This window comes from Scyliorhinus canicula, chromosome 6, assembly GCF_902713615.1.
Source record: "Scyliorhinus canicula chromosome 6, sScyCan1.1, whole genome shotgun sequence".
Taxonomy (NCBI): Eukaryota; Metazoa; Chordata; class Chondrichthyes; order Carcharhiniformes; family Scyliorhinidae; genus Scyliorhinus; species Scyliorhinus canicula.
This window is the reverse complement of record NC_052151.1, coordinates 191884164-191911436: the sequence shown is the minus strand read 5'-3', so window position 1 is coordinate 191911436 and position 27273 is coordinate 191884164. Positions and strand designations below refer to the sequence as shown.

Here is a 27273-nt window from a genome sequence, read left to right as displayed (position 1 = left end):
GATACTTTTCACAGTGCCTCAGCATCTTTCTTGAATGCATCATTAAAGTTTCATTGATCAATATAAAAATATTGAATTAAAGTCTGAAGAACTGATGTATATGTTAAATTAAAAGGCTTTGTATGTGAGAAGAGCACCTTCCAAACCCACGATCATTCCCACCTGGAAGCAGATAACTGGGAATACCACCACCTGGCAGTTCCCCTCCAAGTCATTCACCATCCCTACTTGGTGATGTATCACCATAAAATCCAGGAACTCCCTCCCTAACAGCACTGTGGGTGTACCTGCACCTCAAGGACTGCAGCAATTCATGAAGGGAACTCGCCACCACCTACTCAAGGGCAAATAGGGATGGGCAATAAATGCTGGCCTAACCAGCAATGCTCACATCCTGTGAATGAATTTTAAAACAAATTATTTTCCTTAAGGGTTACAGCAAAACAATAATGTGGATACTGGAAATCAGAAAATGCTAGGAATACTCAGCAGGGAAGGCAGCATCTGTGGAGAGGGAAACCGACTTAACTATTCAAGTCATTGACCTTTTATTGGAACTGGAAAACATTGGAGATGTAACATGTTTAAAATATGTACGGGGCGGGCGAGTAGGATCATTTCGAGCTTTGTGTGGGCGACCCCGGGAGTAAGGAGATCGCTGTTGGAGCGCAGTCGGGAGGGGGGTTGGTTGGCGCTGCTGAACTTTCGCAACTACTACTGGGCGGCCAATATAGCTATGATTAGGAAGTGGGCGATTTGGGGGGGGGGGAGGGGGCGGCGTTGGAGCAGCTGGAGGCAGCGTCATGTAAAGGTACTAGTCTGGGAGCTTTGATAACGACTCCTTTGCCGTTCTCACCGACCCGTTACTCCACAAGTCCGGTGGTGGTGCGGATCTGGGGACAGTGGAGGAGATACAAGAAGGTGGAGGGAGCGTCGGTCTGGACACAGCCACAGGTTTGTCCCGGGTAGGATGGATGGTGGGTTCCAGAGCTGGAAGACTCAGAAGGATGGGAGATCTGTTCATAGACGGAAGCGTTCCCAGTTTGAAGTCGCTAGAGGACAAATTTAATCTGCCGCCATGAAACGCCTTTAAATATCTGCAAGTACGAGCCTTCCTGAAAAAACAGGTAGTGGCCTTTCTGACGCTGCCGCCACGGAGGATACAGGACAGGGTGGTCTCCGGCACCTGGGTGGGGGAGGGGAGGGTGTCGGATATCTACATGGAACTACAGGAGGCGGAAGAAACTCCAGTGGAGGAGCTCAAGGGCAAGTGGGGGGAGGAGCTAATTGAGGAGTTGGATGCGGGTCTGTGGGCAGAGGTCCTGGGCAGGGTTAATTCCTCCTCATCATGTGCCAGGCTCAGTTTAATTCAATTTAAGATGGTCCACTGGGCACACATGACGGCAGCGAGAATGAGCAAGTTTTTTGGGGTAGAAGACAGTTGAATGAGGTGCAAGGGCAGCCCTGCAAACCATGTCCACATGTTTTGGGCATGCCCAGAGCTTAGCGAGTTCTGGCAAGGGTTCACGAGTGCAATATCCAAGGTGCTTACCACACGGGTGGTGCCGAGTCCAGAGGTAGCGATCTTTGGAGCGTCAGAAGACCCGAGAGTTCAGGGGGCGAAAGAGGCTGACGTCTTGGCCTTTGCCTCCCTAGTAGCCCAGAGATGGATTTTATTAATGTGGAGGGACTCGAAGCCCCCGAGTGCAGAGACTTGGGTTAACGACATGGCTGGGTTTCTCAGCCTCGAGAAAATAAAGTTTGCCTACGCTAGGGTTCTCTCGGAGGTGGCAGCCATTCGTCGACTTTCTCAGGGAAAATTAAAATGTCAGCAGCAGCAGCAATCAGTGGGGGTGAGGGTGAGTGCTTCATTGGGGTGGTGTGGGAAGACTGGGTCATGTGGGGTAATGTCTATTTAATTGTTATTGTATATTCTCTTTTTGCACTATGTTAATGTTCACTCTAGTTTGTTTTGTTATTATTGTTACTACTGTTTTATTACGAAAAATTCTGCAAAACATAAATAAAAATATTTTTTAAAAAAATATGTGCAGGGGCAGCTGGGGAAGGGGAAGACATGGCTATGTGGAAGGAGTGAAAGGGAAGATCTAACACTTTCTTCTGCAAGAACTCAAGGGGTCTGCTCCAAGAGCCCAATCCAAGATTAGGGGCGAGATTCATCGGTTCCCTGTCACATGTTTCTCGGCAACGTCCCGTTCGCTGGTGGTGGGATTCTACACTCCTGCCGCTTGTCAATTGGATTTCCCATTGAAGCTACACTGCCGGGGGGGCATTACTGGCGGGTAAAGTGAATCGCAACGACTGGAGAATTCTTCCCTTGAGTTGATTTTTACTTTTCCATTAAATGATAGTTTCATTACCAACATCTCCAAAGAGGGAGGTCAACAACTGTTACCTGTAAACCTTATTTAGTCCCACACTTCATGGGAGCTTTACTTCCAAAACCGTTGCAATTTCCATATGACAAATTCAAGAGGCAGTGGTTCCTGTTGGAGACGTTAATATCAAATTCAGAGTGCTGCTTCCCACATTAGTCAATTAATCCTGGCAAGTCTCTATTATAACCTGAAAATGTTTGGACCTAAAATTCCCTAGAAATATCAAACAGCTTTTAAGGAGCTTTAAGCCTTATTTTCAAACATGCATTTTATATAAGAATTAATAAAGTTGTTTCAGTGGCATAAATATTAACAGCTTTTTCCACTGGAAGGGGGGGTCATTAAGTGGAGGACACAGATTTGAGGTGATTGGCTAAAGAACCAGAGGTAAGATGATCATTAGATGTTGTGATCTGGGATATGGGCGCGATTCTCCGCCCACCACGCCGGGTGGGAGAATAGCGGGAGGGCCTCCCGACATTTTTCATGCCCTCCCGCTGTTCTCCACCCCCCACGCCCGACCCACGCCACGAATTGCCGCTCGCCGTTTTTTACGGCGAGCGGCGATTCTCTGAGGCCAATGGGCCGAGTGGCCGGGCCTTCGTGCCCGTTTCAACACGGCAGCAAACACACCTGCTTCCTGCCGTCGTGAACAGGTGCCAGATGCCCGTTTGGGGGCCCGATTGGCACGGCAGTACCACGGTCGTGCCAAGGGAGGCATAGGCCCGCGATCGGTGCCCACCGCCCCACACGATCAAGCCGCCATGTCTTGTGGGGCGGCTGAGGGAAAAGACGGCAACTGCGCATGCGCGGGTTGGCGTTGTTCAACCTGCGCATGCGGGGCCGACGCTTGGCGTGCGACCTTGATGACAGTCGTCAAGGCCGCGCCGCCGTGACGCACGGGCTGTGCTCCTAGCCCCACCTGGGGGGGAGAATCGGCCCCGGAAGTGGGCGTGAAGGCTGCCGTGGGTCACGGACTGTCCCACGGCAGCCTTTACGATTCTCCGCATGTGCGGAGAATCTCGCCCGCATGGTGGAAGCTGATTCAATAATGGCATTCAAGTTCTTGATTAGGGAACCTTTTCAGGGCAATGGGGAACAGGTTAAAGTGTGGAACTAGTTAGATAGACCTTGAAAAGTGCTGTAGCAGTCCAGGATTCACTACAATGTAACTGCAACAGATCTCATTGCTGATAATGGTGTTGGGGGAGAAGCGGGGATCAGGGGGCGGGATTCTCCGAGCCTCGGCGCGGGGGCGGAGAATGGGCGTTGACGCCGAAAACCGGTGCAACGCCGCTCCCGCGATTCTCTGGTCCCCGGAGAACCGCTCGTGCGCACGGTCTATGTGGCGCGGGTTGGGGTCATTGACAGACACCCCACCGTGATTCACAGATGGAAACTGGCCGGGTTCCCGACAGCGTGGTTCTAACCACGTTTTGCCTGTCGGCCATGGGCGGTGCTGGCTGCGGTGTCAGTCGGTGGCCAGCCTCGTGGAGGGCGGGGGGGATCCTTCACCGTGGGGGGCCTCAAGGACGGCCAGGCTAGCGATCAGGTGCCACTTATCCACGGGCGCGCGGGATCTCAGGAGGGCCGGTCCGCGGTGTGAGTCTGCCATGTCGCGTGGGGCGGCCGCCGAAGGCCACCATCTTGTGCATGCGCGGACTCCTGTCCGCAAATGCAGGCCCCTCTAACCCCAGCCAAGGCTGCAAGAAGCACTCGGGGGCCCTGCTAGCCCCCTTCAGGTAGGAGATGTGGTAGTCACCACTGTTGTATTGCATTGTATATATTGTATATAAGGTATATTATGGTAAGGCCCCTGTACTATTATGGTGTATAAGGTATATTATGGTAAGGCCCCTGTTAGTGCTCTTTGCGGGGGTTTAAACTAAATCAGCAGGGGCATGGGAACCTGGATTGTAGTTTTGGGGTACGGGGGATTGAGAGTATAGAGGTCAGGAGCACAGATTTGACTTTGCAGGAGGGTGCCAGTGTTCAGGTAGGTGGTTTGAAGTGTGTCTACTTCAATGCCAGGAGTATACGAAATAAGGTAGGGGAACTGGCAGCATGGGTTGGTACCTGGGACTTCGATGTTGTGGCCATTTCAGAGACATGGATAGAGCAGGGACAGGAATGGTTGTTGCAGGTTCCGGGGTTTAGGTGCTTTAGTAAGGTCAGAGAAGGGGGCAAAAGAGGGGGAGGTGTGGCGCTGCTAGTCAAGGACAGTATTACGGTGGTAGAAAGGATGCAAGATGGGGACTCTTCTTCCGAGGTAGTATGGGCTGAGGTTAGAAACAGGAAAGGAGAGGTCACCCTGCTGGGAGTTTTCTATAGGCCACCTAATAGTTGTAGGGATGTAGAGGAAAGGATGGCGAAGATGATTCTGGAAAAGAGCGAAAGTAACAAGGTAGTTGTTATGGGAGACATTAACTTTCCAAATATTGACTGGAAAAGATGTAGTTCGAGTACATTAGATGGGTCGTTCTTTGTACAATGTGTGCAGGAGGGTTTCCTGACACAATATGTTGACAGGCCAACACGAGGTGAGGCCACATTGGATTTGGTTTTGGGTAATGAACCAGGCCAGGTGTTAGATCTGGAGGTAGGTGAGCACTTTGGAGACAGTGACCACAATTCGGTGACCTTTACATTAGTGATGGAAAGGGATAAGTATACCCCGCAGGGCAAGAGTTATAGCTGGGGGAAGGGCAATTATGATGCCATTAGACATGACTTAGGATGTGTAGGTTGGAGAAGTAGGCTGCAAGGGTTGGGCACACTGGATATGTGGAGCTTGTTCAAGGAACAGCTATTGCATGTTCTTGATAAGTACGTACCAGTCAGGCAGGGAGGAAGGGGTCGAGCGAGGGAACCGTGGGTTACCAAAGAAGTGGAATCTCTTGTTAAGAGGAAGAAGGAGGCCTATGTGAAGATGAGGCGTGAAGTTTCAGTTGGGGCACTTGATAGTTACAGGGAAGCGAGGAAGGATCTAAAGAGAGAGCTAAGACGGGCAAGGAGGGGACATGAGAAGTCTTTGGCAGGTAGGATCAAGGAAAACCCAAAAGCTTTCTATAGGTATGTCAGGAGTAAAAGAATGACTAGGGTAAAAGTAGGGCCAGTCAAGGACAGTGGTGGGAAGTTGTGTGTGGAGGCTGAGGAGATAAGCGAGATACTAAATGAATACTTTTCGTCAGTATTCACTCAGGAAAAAGATAATGTTGTGGAGGAGAATGCTGAGACCCAGGCTATTAGAATAGATGGCATTGAGGTGCGTAGGGAAGAAATGTTGGCTATTCTGGACAAGGTGAAAATAGATAAGTCCCCGGGGCCTGATGGGATTCTCTGGGAAGCCAGGGAAGAGATTGCTGAGCCTTTGGCTTTGATTTTTAGGTCATCATTAGAACATAGAACAGTACAGCACAGAACAGTCCCTTCGGCCCTCGATGTTGTGCCGAGCAATGATCACCCTACTTAAACCCACGTAACCCGTATACCCGTAACCCAACAATCCCCCCCATTAACCTTACACTACGGGCAATTTAGCATGGCCAATCCACCTAACCCGCACATTTTGGACTGTGGGAGGAAACCGGAGCACCCGGAGGAAACCCACGCACACACGGGGAGGACGTGCAGACTCCACACAGACAGTGACCCAGCCAGGAATCGAACCTGGGACCCTGGAGCTGTGAAGCATTGATGCTAACCACCATGCTACCGTGAGGCCCAGGATTGGCTACAGGAATAGTGCCAGAGGACTGGAGGATAGCAAATGTGGTCCCTTTGTTCAAGAAGGGGAGTAGAGATAACCCCAGTAACTATAGGCCGGTAAGCCTCACGTCTGTTGTGGGTAAAGTCTTGGAGAGGATTATAAAAGATACGATTTATAATCATCTAGATAGGAATAATATGATTAGGGATAGTCAGCATGGTTTTGTGAAGGGTAGGTCATGCATCACAAACCTTATCGAGTTCTTTGAGAAGGTGACCTAACAGGTAGACAAAGGTAGAGCAGTTGACGTGGTGTATATGGATTTCAGTAAAGCGTTTGATAAGGTTCCCCACGGTCGGCTATTGCAGAAGATACGGAGGCTGGGGATTGAGGGTGATTTAGAGATGTGGATCAGAAATTGGCTAGTTGAAAGAAGACAGAGAGTGGTGGTTGATGGAAAATGCTCAGAATGGAGTTCAGTTACGAGTGGCATACCACAAGGATCTGTTCTGGCACCTTTGCTGTTTGTCATTTTTATAAATGACCTAGAGGAGGGCGCAGAAGGATGGGTGAGTAAATTTGCAGACGACACTAAAGTCGGTGGAGTTGTAGACAGTGCGGAAGGATGTTGCAGGTTACAGAGGGACATAGATAAGCTGCAGAGCTGGGCTGAGAGGTGGCAAATGGAATTTAATGTGGATAAGTGTGAGGTGATTCACTTTGGAAAGAATAACAGGAATGCGGAATATTTGGCTAATGGTAAAATTCTTGGTAGTGTGGATGAGCAGAGGGATCTCGGTGTCCATGTACATAGATCCCTGAAAGTTGCCACCCAGGTTGATAGGGTTGTGAAGAAGGCCTATGGTGTGTTGGCCTTTATTAGTAGAGGGATTGAGTTCTGGAGCCATGAGGTCATGTTGCAGTTGTACAAAACTCTAGTACGGCCGCATTTGGAGTATTGCGTACAGTTCTGGTCGCCTCATTATAGGAAGGACGTGGAAGCTTTGGAACGGGTGCAGAGGAGATTTACCAGGATGTTGCCTGGTGTGGAGGGAAAATCTTATGAGGAAAGGCTGATGGACTTGAGGTTGTTTTCGTTAGAGAGAAGAAGGTTAAGAGGTGACTTAATAGAGGCATACAAAATGATCAGAGGGTTAGATAGGGTGGACAGTGAGAGCCTTCTCCCGCGGATGGAGGTGACTAGCACGAGGGGACATAGCCTTAAATTGAGGGGTAATAGATATAGGACAGAGGTCAGAGGTAGGTTTTTTACGCAAAGAGTGGTGAGGCTGTGGAATGCCCTACCTGCAACAGTAGTGAACTCACCAACATTGAGGGCATTTAAAAGTTTATTGGATAAGCATATGGATGATAAGGGCATAATGTAGGTTAGATGGCCTTTAGTTTTTGACTTCCCATGTCGGTGCAACATCGAGGGCCGAAGGGCCTGTACTGCGCTGTATCGTTCTATGTTCTATGTTCTATGTTCTACTACAGGTACGGGGGGTAGATCCCTGCTTGCTGGCTCCACCCAGTAGGTGGAATATAAATGTGTGGGGTCTCTGAGCTGCAGCCATTTCGACAGCAGCTGCGGGAGGCTACACATCTCTCCTCAATAAACCTCGATTACACTCTACTCTCGTCTCTTCGTAATTGATAGTGCATCAATTTATTACACAGAGAATTTAAAACGATGGATGTCCACATCAAACCTGATCACCTGCAGTTGCATCCTCAAGCAGACAACGCCAAGTCGGCCTTCGCACATTGGCTAGCTTGCTTCGAGGAATACATCGGATCAGCGACAGAACCACCCTCAGAGGCGCAGAAGCTCCAGATCCTTTACACGCGGCTGAGCTCCGATATCTTTCCCCTCATCCGGGATGCGTGTACCTATGCTGAGGCCATGGCGCTGCTGAAGGAGAACTATGCTCAGCAGACCAACAAAATCTATGCCAGGCACCTCCTGTCCACGCGGCATCAAATCCCCAGTGATTCTGTGGAAGATTTCTGGCGTGCCCTGCGCGCCCTGGCGAGGGACTGCAATTGCCAGCCGTTTCGGCCATTGAACATTCGGAACTTCTAATTCAAGACGCGTTTGTTACTGGCATAAGGTCAGCTTACATCTGCCAGCGCCTCTCAGAAGGGGTTACCCTTGACCTTGCGGTGACCAAGAAGCTAGCGATCTCATTCATGGTTGCCTCCCGCAATGTGCAGGCGTACGCCCCCAACTGCTCAGCCCACCCCTCCTGAGCATTGTGGACCCTGCCGGCGAACACCCCATCGTGGACCCCACCAGTGGCCACCCCCAGCCAACCCCAAACCTGCGCCACGCGGCAGCCAACCAACCCCGAGGAACCCAAGTGCTACTTCTGCGGACAGACAAAACACCCCCGGCAGCGCTGCCCGGCGCGGAGCACGCTCTGCAAGGCCTGTGAGAAGAAAGGACATTTCACTGCTGTGTGCCAGGTCCTCTCAATTGCCACTATTGTCCCGGCACCCCCCACTTACGACCCGTGGGCGCCGCCACCTTCCCCGCCTCAGACCACGTGCGGCCCATGGGCGCCGGCATCTTGCTCGCCTCACAACATGTGCGGCCCATGGGCCCCAGCATCTTGCCTCCCTCATGACAGGTGCGGCACGTGGGCGCCGCCATCTTTAACGCCGCCCGCCATGTGCGCCCCGTGGGCGCCGCCACCTTCCCCGCCTCAGGACCCCTGCTCGTCGGGCACCCCATCTGGCCGATCATCGCCTGCAACCGCCGCCGACCAGCCGCGTCTCGCCTCCAACACCATCGACCAGTCCCGACCACACAACCTCGCGACCGCGTTGACGACAGTGAAGGTCGATGGGCATAAGACATCCTGCCTTCTGAACTCCGGGAGCACTGAGAGCTTCATCCACCCCGATACAGTAAGGCGCTGCTCCCTCACGGTTTCCCCCATTAACCAAAAAATGTCCCTCCAGATCCTACTCCTTGGCGATCCGGGGGTACTGCACCGCCATCCTCACCACCCAGGGCGTAGAGTTCAGCGGCTTCCGGCTCTATGTCCTCCCCAATCTCGGCGCTGCCTTATTACTTGGCCTGGACTTCCAGTATAACCTCCAGAGCCTGACCCTCAAATTTGGCGGACACCTACCACCCCTCACCACCCTGAAGGTTGACCCGCCTTCTCTGTTTGTGAACCTCACCCCGGATGGAAAACCCGTCGCCACCAGGAGCAGACGGTACAGCGCCCAGGACAGGACCTTCATCAGGTCTGAGGTCCAGCGGCTGCTACAGGAAGGCATTATCGAGGCCAGCAACAGCCCCTGGAGAGCCCAAGTGGTAGTTGTAAAAACTGGGGAGAAGAACAGGATGGTCGTTGACTACAGTCAGACCATCAATCAGCACACGCAGCTCGACGCGTACCCCCTCCCACACATATATGATATGGTCAATCAGATTGCACAGTACCGGTTCTTCTCTACAGTGGACCTGAAATCTGCCTACCACCAGCTCCCCATTCGCAAGGCGGACCACCCATACACTGCATTTGAAGCGGACGGCCGCCTTTATCACTTCCTTAGGGTTCCCTTCGGTGTCACTAACGGGATCTCGGTCTTCCAACGGGAGATGGACCAAATGGTTGACCCGTACGGACTGCGGGCCACCTTCCTGTACCTGGATAACGTCACCATCTGCGACCACGACCAGCAGAACCACGACGCTAACCTTTACAAATTCCTCCACTCCGCAAAACTCCTCAACCTAACCGACAACAAGGAGGTGCGTGTTCAGCACTAACCAATTAGCCATCCTCGGCTATGTGGTTCAGAATGGGGTCCTAGGGCCCGACCCCGATTGCATGCACCCCCTCATGGAACTCCCCCTTCCCCATTGCCCCAAGGCCCTCAAATGATACCTGGGATTCTTCTCTTACTACGCCCAGTGGGTCCCTAACTATGCGTACAAGGCCCGCCCACTCATTCACTCCACCGGTTTTCCCCTAACGGCCGAGGCTCACCAGGCCTTCAACCATATCAAGGCCGACATCGCCAAGGCCGCGATGCACGCGGTCGACGAGACGTTTCCCTTCCAAGTCGAGAGTGATGCATCAGACATCGCTCTGGCCACCACCCTCGACCAGGCAGGCAGGCCCGTGGCATTCTTTTCATGCACCCTCCATGCCTCCAAAATTCGGCACTGAGATTCACGCTCCTCACTGACCAATGGTCGGATGCCTTCATGTTCAACAACACACAGCGGGGCAAGATCAAAAATGATAAGATTTTGAGGTGGAGGATCGAGCTCTCCACCCACAATTACGAGATTTTGCATTGCCCCAGTAAGCTCAACGAGCCCCCCGGTGCCCTATCCCGAGGTACATGTGCTAGCGTACAAGTGGACCGACTCCAGGCCCTGCACAACGACCTCAGCCACCCAGGGGTCACCCGTTCTTTTCACTTCATAAAGGCCCGCAACCTGCCCTACTCCATCGAGGAAGTCAGAGCTATCACCAGAGACTGCCAGGTCTGCGCGGAGTGTAAACCGCACTTCTACCGGCCAGAGCGAATGCACCTGGTGAAGGCCTCCCGCCCCTCTGAACACCTCAGCGTGGACTTCAAAGGGCCCCTCCCCTCCACCGACTGAAACGCGTACTTCCTCAACGTGGTTGACGAATACGCCAGGTTCCTCTTCGCCGCCCCATGTTCCTATATGACGTCTGCCACCGTAATCAAAGCCCTCAATATCATCTTCACCCTGTTCAGTTTCCCCACGTACTTCCATAGCGACCGGGGATCCACATTTATGAGCAATGAGCTGTGCCAGTACCTGCTCAGCAGGTCATTGCCTCGAGCAGGACGACTAGCTACAATCCCCGGAGAAACGGGCAGGTGGAGCGGGAGAACGGGACGGTCTGGAAGGCTGTCCAGCTGGCCCTACGGTCCAGAAATCTCCCGGCCTCCAGCTGGCAGGAGGTCCTCCCCGACGCTCTTCACTCCATTTGGTCACTCCTTTGTACTAATGAAACTCCCCATGAACGTCTCTTTGACTTCCCCAGGAAGTCCACCTCTGGGGTTTCGCTCCAAACGTGGCTGGCAGCTCCAGGACCCTGTCCTCCTCCGTAAGCATGTGCGGCTCCAGCACCAGCTGGCACCAGCTGGGTCCCCACACACCCCACCCTTCTGCCCTGGTGCCACCCCCCATCCTCCCAGTGCACCCCACCACAGTCCCCTTCCAGGACGATCCGTCCTCTCCTTAGTCCCACCCGGGGATGAAGATGAGGCCGACACGCTCCCGGAGTCACCCACGCCCGAATCGGCGCCTGCATCTCCACCGGGACTGCGGCGCTCGCAATGACGGTTCAAGGCACCCGATCATCTGAATTTGTAAACTTTTTCTAAAACGTTAAACACCTGCATGTAAATAGCCTTCCACCCCCCGCTGGACTCTTTTTTAACAGGGGGTGAATGTGGTAGTCACCACTGTTGTATTGTTGTATTGTATATATTGTATATAAGGTATATTACAGTAAGGCCCCTGTACTACAGGTACGGGGCTAGATCCCTGCCTGCTGGCTCCACCCAGTATGCAGAGTATACATATGGGGGCTCTCCGAGCTGCAGCCATTTCGGCAGCAGCTGCGGGAGGCTACACATCTCTGCGTAATAAAGCCTCGATTACACTCCACTCTTGTCTCATCATAATTGATAGTGCATCAGGAGAATCACTCTGGACTTTCTTCAGGAAAGTCCACAGTGAAATGCCTGCGTTTTGACGCTAGAGTGGGACATAGCCCCATTATTCGAGAATCCTGCCCAGGGTCCCCGATTTGCTACCACCCGTTTTGCATCAGAACTCCAAAGTTAAAATCAACCCCTCTTTTGTTTGGAGAAGTAATTTATTTGAAGGCATTTTTATTTCAACTTGTTTCCTCCGGAACGGATGTGTTTGAGAATGCTGATTTCAAGCTGTGTGTTGTGTGGGCTGAGGGAACTGAGGCCACACATTGCTCACTATGTGATGCCTGACCCCATTTCCTGAGCAGACTATGTTGCAGGGACAGACGCAATAGGTTCATTATTCTATCTGTCACTCTTGCTGACCTAGAAAGAGAGATAGGAAAAACTAAGTTAGATGTGCACAAACAAAACCATTTGTTGTGAAGATCATTCTTCTGCACGAGAGAATTAAATAGAATACACAGCTCAGACACAGACCATTTGGCCCAAGTGATCCATGCAAGTGTTTATGCTCCACGTGAAGCTCTTCGCATCCAACTACATTTCCTGTTATCCTTCTATTCCTTTCGTTCTGTGTGCTTAAATGCATCTTATGCTGGTTGCCTTGTGTTTGTGAATTCAACATTCTCCACCAAACTCTGGGTGAGAAAGCTATTTTTCCTTTCATGATTAATTATGTAACAAAGGAACAGGTATTGCAAGAATGATTTTGGCTTAATTGAAGGAACTAAAGCCCTCTCTGTAAAATACATCTTACAGGATGGAGCAAAATTCAAAGTGTAACTTTCCACCATCTTTTAAACATCTGCCAAAATGGCTGCTACTTTTTCTTTTTTTTAAATTTCAATTATCCAATTCATTTTTTTCAATTCAGGGGCAATTTAGCGTGCCCAATCCACCTAGTTTGCACATTTTTGGGTTGTGGGGGCAAAACCCACGCAAACACGGGGAGAAGGTGCAAACTCCACATGGACAGTGACCCAGAGCCGGGATCGAACCTGGGACCTCGGCGCCATGATGCCACAGTGCTAACCCACTGCGCCACTGTGCTGCCCCAAAATGGCTGTTACTTTAATATTTTTATTCTTTCATGGGATGTGAATGTCGCAGGATAGGCCAGCATTTATTGACCATCTCTAATTGCCCTTGAGAATCATAATAATAATTTTATTACTGTCACAAGCAGGCTTATATGAACACTGCAATGAAGTTACTGTGATAATCTCCTAGTCGCCACATTCCGGCGCCTGTTCGGGTACAAGAGAGAGAATTCAGAATGTCCAATTCACCTAACAAGCGCGACTTTTGGGACTTGTGGGAGGAAACCAGAGCACCCGCAGGGAAGCCACACAAACACAGAGAGAATGTGCAGACTCCGCACAGACAGTGATCTAAGCCAGGAATCAAACCGTGAAACAACAGTGCTAACCACTATGCTACCACGCTGCCCGTGGAGAAGGTAATAGCGAGCTACCTGCTGGAACCACTGCAGTCCACGTGGAGTAGGTTCATTTCTGCTTTGCAGCTGAGTTCAAATGTCAGGAGATATGGCCGGAATTCTCAGGCCATTCACTAGCAACGGGGATTCTCTGGTCCTACTGGCATCTTACCCCGCGCCCTTGGGTTTCCAGGCGGCGTGGGGTGGCTTCAATGGGAAATCCCATTGATAGCGGTGGCACCTCCCTCCACTGAGAAACAAGTGGCTGGGAGGTTGGGGGAATCCCGCCTATTTTCTTTTGCTAACAAATAGGACAGCAACCCGCAACTCTGTACTGCTTCTTTTTTTTTTGTTTGCACTGGAGTGCTGAACTTGTGGCATTTGAGTGCTACAGTGAGAGTTTGGTGACTGAGGGAGTATAAGGGTTCATTTTTATTTAAAGTCTAGTATTTCTTTTATTTAGTTAATTAACTTAAAAGTTGCTGTTTGGTCTATAAGAAGGTGAATTTTGAATCAGCTTGAAACGAGGTTCTACTTGGACTTACTTGCAGCTGGAGCTTGTTAATTAGTTAATTGCATTAGGCCAGTTTTCAGAAGCTGGAGTCACAGTATAAATAGGAGCTAGTTACAGTGCAGACTTTGTTTGCACTGAGTGCTGAGCTTGTGGCATTTGAGTGCTACAGTGAGAGTTTGGTGACTGAGGGAGTGCTGAGCTTGTGGCATTTGAGTGCTACAGTGAGAGTTTGGTGACTGAGGGAGTTAGGTGAGGAGGGAGTAAGGTGCTCCTTACAGTTCATTTCCTATATTTATCAAAGAGCATGAAGGGAGCCAGGAGTTTAGAGTACAGCTGACTGGGAGCAGAGTCGGAGGGTGGAGGTCCAGTTGGTCCACGGGGCAGCTAATTCTGTAAAGTAAGAGGGGATGGAGGCTAGGGCAGTTGCATGCTCCTCCTGTAGGATGTGGCTGGTGAGGGATACCACTGGTGTCCCCGCTGACTATACCTGTGGGAAGTGCACCCAACTCCAGCTCCTCAGAGACCGTGTTAAGGTACTGGAGCTGGAGCTGGTTGAACTTCGGATCATCCGGGAGGCAGAGGGGGTCATAGAGAAGAGTTACAGGGAGGTAGCCACACCAAAGGTACTGGACAAGAGTAGCTGGGTTACAGTCAGGGGAAAGAAAACTAACAGGCAGACAGTGCAGGGATCCCACGTGGCCGTTCCCCTTCAAAACAAGTATACCGTTTTGGATGCTGTTGGGGGGGGATGACCTACCGGGGGAAGGCCCCAGCGGCCAGGTCTCTGGCACTGAGTCTGGCTCTGGGGATCAGAAGGGAAGGGGGGAGCATAGAAAAGCAATAGTAATAGGAGATTCAATGGTTAGGGGAATAGATAGGAGATTCTGTGGTCGCGAGCGAGACTCCCGAAAGGTATGTTGCCTCCCGGATGCCAGGGCCAGGGATGTCTCGGATCATGTCTTCAGGATCCTGAAGGGGGAGGGTGGGCAGCCAGAAGTCGTGGTACACATTGGTACCAACGATGTAGGTAAGAAAAAGGGTGTGGAGGTAATAAACAAGTTTAGGGAGTTAGGCTGGAAGTTAAAGGCAAGGACAGACAGAGTTGTCATCTCTGGTTTGTTGCCGGTGCCACATGATAGCGAGGCTAGGAATAGGGAGAGAGTGCAGTTGAACACGTGGTTGCAGGAATGGTGTAGGAGGGAGGGCTTCAGGTATTTGGATAATTGGAGCGCATTCTGGGGAAGGTGGGACCTGTACAAGCAGGACGGGTTGCATCTGAACCAGAGGGGCACCAATATCCTGGGGGGGAGGTTTTCTAGTACTCTTCGGGAGGGTTTAAACTAATTTGGCAGGGGAATGGGAACCGGATCTGTAGTCCAGCAACTAAGGAAGATGATAGTTAGGACGCCAAAGCACGTAGTGATGCAGTGGGGAAGGTAACAATGACAAAGGAGAGTACTTGCAGGCAAGGAGATGGGTTGAAGTGTGTATACTTCAATGCAAGAAGCATCAGGAATAAGGTAGGTGAACTTAAGGCATGGATCGGTACTTGGGACTACGATGTGGTGGCCATCACGGAAACGTGGATAGAAGAGGGGCAGAAATGGTTGTTGGAGGTCCCTGGTTATAGATGTTTCAACAAGATTAGGGAGGATGGTAAAAGAGGTGGGGGGAGGGGGGTGGCATTGTTAATTAGAGATAGTATAACAGCTGTAGAAAGGCAGTTCGAGGGGGATCTGCCTACTGAGGTAGTATGGGTTGAAGTTAGAAATAGGAAAGGAGCGGTCATCTTGTTGGGAGTTTTCTATAGGCCCCCCAATAGCAGCAGAGATGTGGAGGAACAGATTGGGAAACAGATTTTGGAAAGGTGCAGAAGTCACAGGGTAGTAGTCATGGGTGACTTCAACTTCCCAAACATTGAGTGGAAACTCTTTAGATCAAATAGTTTGGATGGGGTAGTGTTTGTGCAGTGTGTCCAGGAAGCTTTTCTAACACAGTATGTAGATTGTCCGACCAGAGGGGAGGCCATATTGGATTTAGTACTTGGTAATGAACCAGGGCAAGTGATAGATTTGTTAGTGGAGGAGCATTTTGGAGGTAGTGACCACAATTCTGTGACTTTCACTTTAGTTATGGAGAGGGATAGGTGCGTGCAACAGGGCAAGGTTTATAATTGGGGGAAGGGTAAATACAATGCTGTCAGACAAGAATTGAAGTGCAGAAGTTGGGAACATAGGCTGTCAGGGAAGGACACAAGTGAAATGTGGAACTTGTTCAAGAAACAGATACTACGTGTCCTTGATATGTATGTCCCTGTCAGGCAGGGAAGAGATGGTCGAGTGAGGGAACCATGGTTGACAAGAGAGGTTGAATGTCTTGTTAAGAGGAAGAAGGAGACTTATGTAAGGCTGAAGAAACAAGGTTCAGACAGGGCGCTGGAGGGATACAAGATAGCCAGGAGGGAACTGAAGAAAGGGATTAGGAGAGCTAAGAGAGGGCATGAAAAATCTTTGGCGGGTAGGATCAAGGAAAACCCCAAGGCCTTTTACACATATGTGAGAAATATGAGAATGACTAGAGCGAGGGTAGGTCCGATTAAGGACAGTAGCGGGAGATTGTGTATTGAGTCTGAAGAGATAGGAGAGGTCTTGAACAAGTATTTTTCTTCAGTATTTACAAACGAGAGGGGCCATATTGTTGGAGAGGACAGCGTGAAGCAGACTGATAAGCTTGAGGAGATACTTGTCAGGAAGGAAGATGTGTTGCGCGTTTTGAAAAACTTGAGGATAGACAAGTCCCCTGGGCCTGACGGGATATATCCAAGGATTATATGGGAAGCAAGAAATGAAATTGCAGAGCCGTTGGCAATGATCTTTTCGTCCTCACTGTCAACAGGGGTGGTACCAGAGAATTGGAGAGTGGCGAATGTCGTGCCCCTGTTCAAAAAAGGGAATAGGGATAACCCTGGGAATTACAGGCCAGTTAGTCTTACTTCGGTGGTAGGCAAAGTAATGGAAAGCGTACTGAGGGATAGGATTTCTGAGCATCTGGAAAGGCATTGCTTGATTAGGGATAGTCAGCACAGATTTGTGAGGGGTAGGTCTTGCCTTACAAGTCTTATTGACTTCTTTGAGGAGGTGACCAAGCATGTGGATGAAGGTAAAGCAGTGGATGTAGTGTACATGGATTTTAGTAAGGCATTTGATAAGGTTCCCCATGGTAGGCTTATGCAGAAAGTAAGAAGGCATGGGATAGTGGGAAATTTGGCCAGTTGGATAAAAAACTGGCTAACCAATGGAAGACAGAGAGTGGTGGTGGATGGCAAATATTCAGCCTGGAGCCCAGTTATCAGTGGTGTACCGCAGGGATCAGTTCTGGGTCCTCTGCTGTTTGTGATTTTCATTAACGACTTGGATGAGGGAGTTGAAGGGTGGGTCAGTAAATTTGCAGATGATACGAAGATTGGTGGAGTTGTGGATAGTGAGGAGGGCTGTTGTCGGCTTCAAAGAGACATAGATAGAATGCAGAGCTGGGCTGAGAAGTGGCAGATGGAGTTTAACCCTGACAAGTGTGAGGTTGTCCATTTTGGAAGGACAAATATGAATGCGGAATACAGGGTTAATGGTAGGGTTCTTGGCAATGTGGAGGAGCAGAGATCTTGGGGTCTATGTTCATAGATCTTTGAAAGTTGCCACTCAAGTGGATAGAGCTGTGAAGAAGGCCTATGGTGTGCTAGCGTTCATTAGCAGAGGGATTGAATTTAAGAGCCGTGAGGTGATGATGCAGCTGTACAAAACCTTGGTCAGGCTACATTTGGAGTACTGTGTGCAGTTCTGGTCACCTCATTTTAGGAAGGATGTGGAAGCTTTGGAAAAGGTGCAAAGGAGATTTACCAGGATGTTGCCTGGAATGGAGAGTAGGTCATACGAGGAAAGGTTGAGAGTGCTAGGCCTTTTCTCATTAGAACGGAGAAGGATGAGGGGCGACTTGATAGAGGTTTATAAGATGATTAGGGGAATAGATAGAGTAGACAGTCAGAGACTTTTTCCCCGGGTGGAACACACCATTACAAGGGGACATAAATTTAAGATAAATGGTGGAAGATATAGAGGGGATGTCAGAGGTAGGTTCTTTACCCAGAGAGTAGTGGAGGCATGGAATGCACTGCCTGTGGATGTAGTTGAGTCGGAAAAGTAAGGGACCTTCAAGCGACTATTGGATAGGTACATGGATTAGGGTAGAATAATGGAGTGTAGGTTAACCTCTTAAGGGCAGCACGGTAGCATTGTGGATAGCACAATTGCTTCACAGCTCCAGGGTCCCAAGTTCAGTTTCGACTTGGGTCGCTGTCTGTGTGGAGTCTGCACATCCTCCCCGTGACTGGGTGGGTTTCCTCCGGGTACTCCGGTTTCCTCCCACAGTCCAAAGATGTGCAGGTTGGGTGGATTGGCCATGAAAAATTGTCCAAAATTCTATGATTAACCTAGGACAAAAGTTTGGCGCAACATCGTGGGCCGAAGGGCCTGTTCTGTGCTGTATTTCTCTATCTATCTATCCTCCATTATCAGATCAGAAGTGGGGGTATTTACAACTGTTTGCACACTGTTCATTATTATTTGCAACTCTTCAGACACTGAAGCAGTGTGAGTCCATGTGCAGTAAGATTTGGACAACATTCAGGTTTGGGATGACAAGTGGCGAGTAATATTTTCACCACACAGGTGACCATCTCCAACAATAATAAAATCTAACCTTTTTCCCCTTGGCATTCAACGACATCACTATCACTGAATCCCCTGCTAACAAAATCCTGGTTGTTACCATTGACCAAAAACTGAACTGGACCAGCCATATTTTTTCCAATATAATTTTAGAGTACCCAATTTTTTTCTCCCAACAATTTAGCTTGGTCAATCCACCTATGCTGCATACCTTTGGGTTGTGGGGGTGAGACCCACGAAGATATGGGGAGAATGTGCAAACTCTATACGGACAGTGACCCAGGGCCAGGATCGAACCCGGGCCCTCGGCGTCAGGACCAGCCATGTGAATACTGTGACTACAAGAGCAGGTCAGAGACTGGGAATTCTGTGGAGAGGAACTCATCTTCTGACTCCCCAAAGCCTGTTCACCACGTACAAGGCATGCACTCTCCACTTGTCTGGATGAATGCAGTTTCAACAACACTCAAGACACTTGACACCATTGAGGAAAAAGCAGTCCTCTTTGATCGTCACCACATCTGCCAACATAAACTATCATTCCCTCCACCACTGATGCACAGTGGCTTCAGTGTGAACCATCTGCAAGGTGCAATGCAGCAACTCACCACCGTTCTACTGCACCTTCCAAGTCTGCAACATCTACCACTTAGAAGGACAAGGGCAGCAGATACATGGGAACACCACTTTGTGCAAGTTCTCTTCCAAGCCCCGGGCAGCACAGTAGCACAGTGTTTCACTGTTGTTTCACTTGGATCCATATCACCGTCCTTTAATGTTGCTGGGTCAAAACTCTGGGTACCCTCCTTGACAGCCCTGTGGGTGTACATACACCGCATGGACTGCAGCCGTTCAATAAGGCAGCTCATCACCACCTTCGCAAGAGCAGTTAGAGACGGGCAATAAGTGCTAGCCTAGTCACCCATAGCCCACAAAAGGATAAGAATATCTGGGACTTTTCAAACAATATCAATGTGCAAACTGTGAATCAGTTTCAGCTTTGTGTCAATGGAAACTGAGCCATGCAACCTCTTGATCATGAGTTACTGGTGATAAATGATTGAGTTCATGATTTGAGTACCTCAAATTCCATTGTCTGATTTATTTTCAATGTGGTTTTAAGACTTTAGCTTTTGGTAATAATATCTGTGAAGGAATTAGCATAACCGGGTTGACTGAGCTACCAGACCGGAAACATATGTGGAGATAATTACAAGCATGACAGGATTTCAAAGAGAACAAGAACAATAATTCCACGCCCACATATAAAAAGTTTGCTAGACTGTAAAAATGTGATTACTTTCAGTGTAATTGGCACTGTCTATTCTGCATACAATATTTGGCATATAGATCCGTGCTGAACTTGCAATAACACTGATAAGGAATTCTGAAAATAATGTCCATTCATCTGCATTTCACAAAGGCACCCAACTTAAAATTGAGCTGCCTTTAGCTGAACGAAACAAACTAGTGATCCAACCTAAGAATTTCACTGTGATGATAAAAATTGTTCAGTCAGCTTATGATTAATGTATTCGTTTAACAAATATAATATTGTATTAAAAGATACTATAGCTTGTATAATTAAAATCCTTGCTATAAAACGTCGTGCAGAATGGTCCTCATGTCCACTAAATTAATTTCCAGTTACTATGCTTTTTGATTAGGCTTTTCTGTCAAGATTTACCAGGAGTGGCACGGTGGTACAGTGGTTAGCACTGCTGCCTTACAGCGTCAGGGACCCGTGTTTGATTCCGACCTCACTTGACTGTCTGTGTGGAGTCTGCACATTCTCCCCGTGTCTGCGTGGGTTTCCTCCGGGTGCTCCGGTTTCCTCCCACAGTTCAAAGATGTGCAGGTTAAGTGGATTGGCCATGCTAAATTGTTCCTAAGTGGCCAAAGGTTAGGTGGGGTTACAGGGATAGGGCAGAGATGGGGTCTGTGCAGGGTGGTCTTTCAAATGGCCGGTGCAGACTTGATGGGCTGAATGCCTCCTTCTGCACTGTAAGGATTCGATGATTATAAATTGCTATGTCAACATTGTGCGATGGCAAATGTCACTGTAATTACAGGCCCTGGCCACACGTGATGCGATGGGACAAGTCCCTCTCCCAACAGAGTGACCTTTTCCATACAAACATTTAAAAAAATGCCTGTGCATCAAGACCCTCCGAGACCTCATCATCCTCCTGCCAGCCGAAACAGTGCCACCTCCCACTTTCATCTCCTCCAGCAGGGGATTAGCCATCCCAGTAAAATTCTGCCCATGGCTATATACCATTTAGCAAGAGGCACAACAGTGAAGGTCAACTAACATATATGTAAACATGCTCAGGAGGATAGACCAGTCAGCCTCCTTTTGTGCAATGACTCAGTGACTCTTTGATTGTGCGTTCAAGTTTAATGATCATCTAAAACAGCAAGAAGTCTTACAACACCAGGTTAAAGTCCAACCGGTTTGTTTTGAATCACTAGCTTTCGGAGCACAGCTCCTTCCTCAGGTGAGTGATGAAGGAGCAATGACCGAAAACTAGTGATTCAAAACAAACCTGTTGGACTTTAACCTGGTGTTACAAGATGGGCAGCACAGTAGCATAGTGGTTAGCACGGTTGCTTCACAGCTCCAAGGTCACAGGTTCGATTCCCGGCTTGGATCACTGTCTGTGCGGCGTCTGCACGTTCTCCCCGTGTCTGCTTGGGTTTCCTCCGGATGCTCCAGTTTCCTCCCACAGTCCAAAAACATGCACGTTAGGTGGATTGGCTGAGCTAAATCACCCTTAGTGTCAAAAAAAAGGTTAAGTCGGGTTACTGGGTTATGGGGATAGGGTGGAGGTGTGGGCTTGGGTAGAGTGCTCTTTCCAAGGGCCTTGCAGACTCGATGGGCCGAATGGCCTCATTGGGCACTGTAAATTCTATGATTCTTACTATGCCCACCCCAGTCCAATGCCGGCAACTCCAAATCACATCTAAAATAGGTAATAGTGAGTCAGCCGTCTGTTTTATCTCTCTCTCTCAATTGTATTTACCTTAACATTGGCAGGGAGAGATGTTGATCAGACCACCCACACTGTCACCCATCTTACACTGTTGCATAAAGTCAGCATCTACTGTTAGACAAATTGACAGGGTTTGCTTTACAAGTGAAACCTTTTATTGCATTGAGCCAAGTCTTTAATGCACACAATGTCTCAAAGCAGTAACCACACATAAAAGTTAACCCAATTTCCCTCGTGGTGGAGATGGAACCATTAACGAGCCTTTTGTTTAGTCTCTGCAGATAATGAAGGAAATCTCAAGGTCTTTATTGCCACTGTCCTGATGATTCACTGTGGCCTGACAAGGGTTTGTTGTGAACTGGACCTCCAGAAATGGCATTGCACCTGTCAAAAACCTAGACTAACTTGATGACCATTACACACGTAACTAATTATTTTGGGTTCAACGTGTTTTTAATTTTAATCCTGAGATATCTGTTTCTAAATGGACTGACAGTCAAAGTTAACAGGCATGAATGAGAATCAGCAGATACATTCAAAACCTTGATATTATGAGACAGTACAAAATCCTAAACATGTTTATATGTATACGTGACTAGGTTAATTTGCATTGCCCCATTGTGTCCAGCTTTTCTTCTTCCCCAATCCAGAAGACTCTTATCATGCAGAATATTTTCTGATTGGTTCCTGCGAAATACTCATCAATTTTAAAATGCTTTGATGTTTCTGAGCAGATTCCTCAGGAATTTTAGTCAAACCCATTCAGCGAACATCTTGCTGGATATTCAGGTTGGGCTTGGGAAATGGGCCATTTATTAACTTCAGGAACCCAGGCCAAAAGCTCAGACCAGACCTGCCATATTTCCATCTCCAGGAATCATGGACGTATTGGTTTCAGGTTTCCCGTCTCCCGAGGCAGAATTGGAGGTGTTCAGGTGACAATGCGGGCTGGTAGGAATTGCCTCCTCAGTTCTTTGGGACATCAGCCCCAGGTCTCCATCTTATTATTACTCCTCAAACAATTTAATAGAGCTGTGAATCAAACACATTGCCATTCATACGAAAAAGAAGAAAAATCAACCCCATTCCCATTTTCTTAAATGGGAATGGCCACCCTTAAGTGACCATTGGGTTTGTGAAAAGAAACAAACACCTATTCACTAATCACATCAAAGAGACATAATCAGTTATTAACCTCTTAAAATCATCAAACTTTGCACATAACATTCTCCTGATTTAAGTGCTTCCTCAGATCTTGATTTTATTGGGTTTATTGTCACATGAATCAAGATACAGTGAAAAGTATTGTTCTGCGTACAGTCCAGACAGATCATTCCGTACATGAAAAACATAGCACATACATTAGATAAACAAGGTAAATACATAGACATAGATATCAGATGAAGCATATTGAGTGTAGTACTACTCAGTAGAGAAGCTGCGTGGAGTTCAGTCTATTCAGTCCATAAGAGGGTTATTCAGGGTCATACAGTGTGTTTTCTTGATATGTGACTACACACATCACACTGTGGGCGGTGCTACTCTCTAGTCCTATTTTAACCCTTGCTCTGCTCCATTATAACACATATAGGCACATAGCTGAGTGGAGCAGGTGTTTCGTTTCAAGTTACAGCAGGAAGGATTTGTTTTCTCTATCACTGGTCATTTAAACTACTGTTCACGACATCAGGCTTCCCGAGCACATTTTTCTACATTTTTGAATGCATTGAGGCACTTTGTCCATTGAAAAAAGTACTCTCGAACAAGAAAGCCATCCAAACCCTGCTTGGCACAATAACAAATACTGGAAAATGTGAAAACAAATTCCACCGAGTGACTCTGATGTCAGACGACATGCATGTAGGGTCACAGCCTGATCCTAACCCAATGTTTTACCGCCAATAGGAAAATCGCATGAGCTAGTTCTTATACAGGAAATCTACATTTACTCTGACATGTTAATATTTGGTGATTCCTGTCCCTAGTCCCGACTCCTGGAGGATACTAAATCCAGCCCATTGTCCCATTCTTCCTCTCCCTTCCACTCCCCTCATAATGACTCAGCTTTAAATAAACCTTGAGCAATATCAAAGGAGAGTCGCTGTTTTGATTCTGTATAGATTCTAGACTAATAGGTCCCTTTAACGAGAGAGCGATGCATTTTGTTGAAAAAGATCAGGTGCTTAGATCTTCAATCCACACTGTTTCTACTTCTGCTGCCATTTGAAGTGTTCTGTGTTTTAATATGCAGATGTCTCCATCTGGGAAATTTGTCAGCTGAATTCCTGGAAGCTGACAATCTGGAGGAATTGAATTAACAAACAGTTGAACCTATGTAGTCCCGAGCCCTCCATTAATCACGTTGACTTGGCTCATGTTAATTTAACTTTATCGCACTGTTGAGCTTAGACACTCCTCCAAATTAGCTCTTCAAACACTTCCTCGGTGCTCACAGCTTAAAACAAATGATCTTCTTTTTGAGCAAAAGATAAACAGATGGAGCTACTCAAATCATTTTTAATCTCAGTCATAATTCTTCATAGCGGGCGACCGTTGAAAAAGGCATTGTATTGATAAAGTGACCCTGTCCCACTTATTTATTCCTTGCTGCGCAAGGAAAATAACATGAGAATTATGAGTTTTATACAGAGAACAAGATCCACCAGGAATTGTCTCCAGGTGTTCTCCCACTCCACCGCCCAAACTGACGGGAACCCGGTATATATTTGCACCTGGGGTTTCCGCACATCTTCTAATTAAGTTATGGGATGACTGCTGGGGAGAAAGTCACCCCCCTCCCCCCCCCCCCCCCCCCCCCCCCCCCAACCCGAGCCATATGCCCAAAATTTGCTGGTAATGCAACGGTGAATTTAATGATGCCCATTGGCCGTTGATACCTAATTAACCCAGAAACTGCAAAGAAGATATACCCCCGCGCGTACGATTTATAACAAACTTGGACAATTTGCGTAGCTCCGGCATTAGCCTTGTGAAGACCTGCCATCAAGCTCCCCACGTGTTTCATGAAGTCGCTGTATTGGCGCTGTGAAAAAAAAATTACCTCACCACAGGAAGTTAGCGATGGAACATAATGAGTAAATGTATTTTACTACAATGTCACTGCAGCGGTTCAAAAAGGCAGCTCACCACCACATTCTCAAGGACAACCAGGAATGGGCAGTAAAGCTGGGCCTATAGAACGGCCACGGAAGTGGAAAATATGGTTTCCTGATTTTCCCTGCCTCCCACCAGCGACGTCACGAAATGTGAACCACATTTAATAAATTCGAATGGATTTAAATGTTGTCTGTGGCTCCCCCACCAAATGATCCTCCCCAGCATGACGTTGTCGAGGTTTACAGTAGGTCTGGCCAGACGTGATGCAGTCAAGGGGATTCCTCTGGCACAGAGTATAGCTCCTGGGGGAGTATAGGGACATGCCCAGAATGTGTCCTGGCTCTGCCCCCTGGCATAGGTTGGCACTGCCAGGTTGACAATGCCAACCTGGCAGTTGACAATGCCAACATGACAATGCCAACCTCTGCCGTGCGTAGTGCCAGGAACAGGGCCAGTAGATGCGGGGCCGCTGATGTATGATGCGGGGGGGAGGGCCGGCTATACTTCTGTGGTGTTGATGAGAGGGGTGGGGGGGGGGTTCAATGCTGGTGGTGGATGTGGGGTGGGTGGGGATGAAGGAGGAGGAAGGTGTGGAACACCATCCAAGATTTTTGGGGGGGAGGGGGAAAGCCCCATTATATCCATGATTGGAGATGGGGTCCATTCGACTGTGGAGCTGATCGGGAATTGATTTTAAAGATGGTTCCCAATCACTTTGGAGCCGGTTTCTGGTCCCCCCCCCCCCCCCCTCCCCCCCACCACCACCAGCAGGGAGATGGCCTAAACCTCATCCACTCATTTCTTTTCTCTAAGAGGCTCAAGATTCCATGAGAAAATTGGTCGGTGCCACTGGAAAGCTACACGCTAGTTTTCTGTCTGAACTTGACACTTTGCCAAATTCTGCTAAGAAACCACCCCACGATCTGTGCAGGTCATTTCTCTTTGAGGTGAAGAGTCTCCACCAGCTTGCTTTCCCTCGGATTCTTTCTTGTGTTCAAAATTCAAAACTATAAAAAGTACACAGATCCATGAAATGCAAAATAAAAACATGCTGAACATCTGTGCTGTCTCATTCCCGTCAGTTATAAATTGTCCCTCGGGGTTTTTTCAAATTTCAATTTAAAAATGGTTCATTTATTTTCTATTTACTTTTCCTTTGTGTTTTCCTGGAAGAAAAAAACAGTGAACCGTGGTAAATATCTGGTAGAGGTCCAAAATGGAGCTCCATTTTAAAGTATACATGACCAATTTGGACCAGTCCCCATCATTCCCCAAGTTTTATTTGCTTTGTTTAATGCCAATAAATTTTCTTTTTTTCTCTCTTTATCTGATATTTCTCTCCCTCAATTTATTTCTGCACCTGATTTGACCCAGGTTTACCCTATTTCCTTCTCCTTTGTTTCCTTCTCAATCCTTAAATTTCATAACATAGATAGGCTGTTGGCCCTTTTGTTCATGTATGCCCTAGATACCTTGTTGTCAAGCTGCGGGAGCCTCAGTTGCCACCTTCATGCAATTTACGGTACAAAGGTTTTTCGAAAGACGGCACGTTGGCGCAGTGGTTAGCACTGCTTCCTCATGGCGCTGAGGACGTTGGGTCGATCCCGGTCCCCGGTCACTGTCCGTGTGGAGTTTGCACATTCTCCCCGTGCCTTTGTGCGTCCCCCCCCACAACCAAAGATGTGCAGAGCAGATGAATTGGCCACGCTGATTTGCCCCTTAATTGTAAACAAATAATTTGGTGAAGGGTGAAGCAGGGAGGCTATAGGATGACCCACTCCTGGAAAACCTGGGCCATTATTTTGAGTCACATTCACGGTTATTGATCTATAATCTGCTGGTAATCTTGCAAGGTAGTGCAGCTGAGGTGGAACTCCCCCTCAGTGGCGGGAGTGCCAGAGAACAAGTCATGAAATGTTTTCAGCCCTTCTTCGGCTAAGTTTGGGTTCAGTACGATTCTATTCCAGCAGAAGAGTTATGTGTACTTTTATATACAATCTTTCAAATGTTATTCTTCAAGAGAAAAAAACCCACAAATACAAAGAAGATGTCAGTAAAGGATTTAAGATAACTTTTTACTGAGGGCATAGACAGATATGTTGAATTAGGGTTTATACATTTATTGCTATTGCCGGTTTTACTGAGGTTACAAACACGTCAATTGAGAATAGCTTTACCTTTACAGCAAAAGGTTTTGAGTTCTGGTCTGCTGTGGGATTCATTACGCTGCACAGAGATTCTAAAAAAACAACTTACCAAAACAAAACAGCAAGACGAACATTTATAAATCACCTTTCACAACCTCGAGATATCACAAGGTACGTCACACTGCTGAGGAGTCATAGTCCATAGAAGCCTGGCAGTGCAGAAGGAGGCCATTCGGACCCTCGGGCCTGTACCGACCCTCTGAAAGAAAGACCATTTTGCCTCGGTCCACTCCCCTGCCCTAGCCCCATAGCCCCACCAAACCTGCACATCTGAGGACACTAAGGGACAGTTTTGAAGCAGGTCCAATCCACAAAACCTGCACGTCTTTGGACTGTGGGAGGAAACCAGAGCACCCGGCGGAAACCCACGCAGACACGGGGAGAACGTGTAAACTCCGCACAGACAGTCACCTAAGGCTGGAATTGAGCCCTGGTCCCTGGCGCT

At 48.3% G+C, this 27273-nt stretch overlaps 1 protein-coding gene and 1 long non-coding RNA gene across 16 annotated transcripts in view; one reads left to right on the top strand and one right to left on the bottom strand.

Moving 5' to 3' along the window:
• Positions 1-27273, top strand: part of adgrb3 (adhesion G protein-coupled receptor B3) — a 920539-nt gene that overhangs the window by 247122 nt on the left and 646144 nt on the right. The gene's annotated exons all lie outside the window — the stretch shown is intronic.
• LOC119967764 overlaps positions 12125-27273 on the bottom strand; it is a 68420-nt gene continuing 53271 nt past the window's right edge. Inside the window, exon 3 of the long non-coding RNA XR_005461067.1 lies at positions 12125-12198. This is a non-coding gene — a long non-coding RNA (uncharacterized LOC119967764). The remainder of the gene's footprint in view (positions 12199-27273) is intronic.